Source organism: Elephantulus edwardii, unplaced genomic scaffold (assembly GCF_000299155.1).
Source record: "Elephantulus edwardii isolate Elephantulus edwardi_28Jun2011 unplaced genomic scaffold, EleEdw1.0 scaffold00130, whole genome shotgun sequence".
Classification (NCBI taxonomy): Eukaryota; Metazoa; Chordata; class Mammalia; order Macroscelidea; family Macroscelididae; genus Elephantulus; species Elephantulus edwardii.
In genome coordinates this window covers 5,312,307-5,313,983 of record NW_006399880.1, presented here as the reverse complement: position 1 = coordinate 5,313,983, position 1,677 = coordinate 5,312,307, and the positions used below count along the sequence as shown (strand labels likewise).

Here is a 1,677-nt window from a genome sequence, read left to right as displayed (position 1 = left end):
GGAGGGACGGGTCCTTGGAGGGGGACATCATGCTTGGGAGGGTGGAGGGACAGCGCAGGAGGGGAAGACCCTCTATGAGATGCATTGATTCGGTGACTGGGGTAATAGGGATGGGTGTGTCGGAGGCGGTGCAGTTGGCGCAGGATAGGGCAGGGTTTAGAGCTGTTGTGCATAGGGTCGCTATGAGTTGGAAACGACTCGATGGCACATAACAACAACAACAACATGGTAAAATACTTTCTCTGTTTATTAGGATGTTGTGTATTGGGAAGATTTTTTTTAATTTTTGATAGAGTTGAAGTTGAAATTTATATTGAAAGTTACATAGTCTTCAATATTTATTAGTTAATATTTCCATTCTTCTTTGTTTACTGTTACTTTGTTTAAGGAAGATTGTGTTAACTATATATTGCAGGTTGTTGATGAATCTTCCTCCAATCCTGATGCAAAATTCCTCTTCATCTAATTTCTCAGATTTCTCTTTTTACTTAGCATATACATTGAATAAGTATGACACACACTTTTCCTGATTTTAAATCATAGACTATCCCCTTGTTCTATTAGAACAACTCTTTCTTGGTCTGTGTACAGGTTCCGCATGAGCACGATAAGTGTTGTGGATTCCAATTCTTTGCCAAATTATCCATAATTTGTTATATATAAACTCAGGGGGACCTAAAGCACTTGTTACAGAAGGTCAAGGACTGCAGCCTTCAATATGGATTGAAGTTTAACATCAAGAAAACAAAGACTCTCACCACTGGGCCTATTAGCAGTATTATGATAGATGGTGAAGAGATTGAGATTGTTAACAGCTTTAGTTTGCTTGGCTCCACAATCAACACTCTTGATACCAGCAGCGAGGAAATCAAGAGACAAATTGCACTGGGAAAGTCTGCTGCCAGGGACCTTTCCAGAGTACTGAAGAGCAATGACATCAGTCTGGAGACTAAGGTGCACCTGATCCAGGCCATATTCTTAACAATTGCGTCAGAGAGCTGGACTATAACTAGGAATGATAGAAAGATAATTGATGCCTTTGAGCTTTGGTGCTGGAGTGTTGAATATACCATGGACTGCTAGGAGGACAAACAGGTTCATCCTAGAGAGGGTGAAGCCAGGCTGCTCCTTGAAGGTAAGGATTCTGAGGCTTTGTCTGACATACTTTGGGCATGTTACAAGGAGGAATTGGTCCTTGGAGAGAGAAATAATGCTTGGAAGGGTGGAGGGAAGGAAAAAGAGAGGGAGACCATTGATGAGATGGATTGATACAGTGCCTGGGGTAATGAGGGTAAGTGTGTCAGAGACAGCAAAGTTGGCACAGGATAGAGCAGGTTTCAGGGCTGTTGTACATAGCGTCACTATGAGTGGCCAGCTCCTTGACAGCACATAACAACAACCACCACCACACAGTCAAATGCCTTGTTTTTGTTATGTGCCATCGAGTCGCTTGCGACTCATAGTGACCCTATGTACAAGAGCTTTAAATGCTGCTCTATCCTGTGCCAACCTAGCCATCTCAAATGCACTTATTCCCACCGCTTCAGTCACAGAATCAATCCATCTCACCAAAGGTCTTCCTCTCCTTCGTCTCCCCTCCACTCTGCCAAACATGATGTCCCTCTCCAAGGACCAGTCCCTTCTTGCAACATGCCCAAAATATGTCAGATGAAGCTT

General features: G+C 43.1%; 1 protein-coding gene across 1 annotated transcript in view; it reads right to left on the bottom strand.

The window, feature by feature from the left end:
• Positions 1 to 1,677, bottom strand: part of SH3TC2 (SH3 domain and tetratricopeptide repeats 2) — a 141,533-nt gene that overhangs the window by 12,257 nt on the left and 127,599 nt on the right. The window lies entirely within an intron of this gene.